This window comes from Poecilia reticulata, linkage group LG11 (genome assembly GCF_000633615.1).
Source record: "Poecilia reticulata strain Guanapo linkage group LG11, Guppy_female_1.0+MT, whole genome shotgun sequence".
NCBI lineage: Eukaryota > Metazoa > Chordata > Actinopteri > Cyprinodontiformes > Poeciliidae > Poecilia > Poecilia reticulata.
Window position 1 is genome coordinate 5,313,403 of NC_024341.1, and position 1,107 is coordinate 5,314,509.

Genomic DNA, 1,107 nt, shown 5'->3' on the forward strand with positions numbered 1-1,107 from the left:
ACCAGGGAGGCGTCCAGGAGGCATCCTGACCAGATGCCCGAGCCACCTCAACTGGCTCCTCTCGACGTGGAGGAGCAGCAGCTCTACTCTGAGTCCCTCCTGGATGACCGAACTTCACAATTGTATAAAATGTCACTGATATATTTTGATTATTTTAAAAGTAAGTCCCCACATTGTAGGATGAATCACTACCAATAGAAAAGAGGTCAACAGACAGGAGAAATGAGGAGAGCTGATTAACAGCAAGTAAAATGTTACTTTTTATATAAACATGTAAAGAAACTTTAATAAATCACAAACATTTTCCAAATGTTCAATACAGGAAATGGGAAGTGAAAGGGTGGAGACAGTGTAATGTTCCGTGTGATGTGTTGAAATAAACTATAATAATGACACAATAATAAACAGAAATCCTTGTTTTGAAGAGTTTATTTTTAGGTTCATCATTGAACTGCATCTGTGGCAAACTCTGCTTTTTAACAACTGTGGATTACTCAGCTTGTATTGTACAATTCCACATAGCAGGTATTATTTTATATTTAGAAAACAAATAAGTATTAGTTGGATGAATCACAATATTTGTGTTTAATACTACTACTACTTCTGTATTTATTAACCAAGAGAAACACTTTTTAAAGGTTTAGTTTGGATTTTTTTAGTTGAGGTATTTTTTTTTTAACTTTGTATACAATTTTGGTTTTTATTATTATGGATCATTATTTTCTAAATGTACTGATGGTCTTGTTTATTTTAGTTCATACTTGCGGTAAAAAGCATCATTATCACCAAAGTGATTTTTCTCTTGCAGGTTCTTATGTCAAGATAAGATGCATTTTACAATAATTTGAAAACATCTAAAAATGAATATCACTGTAAAGTATAAAGTATACATTTTAAAGTATAAATTTAAAGTATATATTTGGTCAAAGGACATGTCCATTATGCACTGATCCATTATCTTGTAGTGCATTTGGAAAGTACATTTTGTTAGATTACAGCCTTAAATCAAATTGTATTAAATTGATCACTTTCCTCAAGATCCAACACACAAATATTCCGTTATGACAACATGGAGACAATGAAGAATTTTGCAGGCATTTGAAAAAA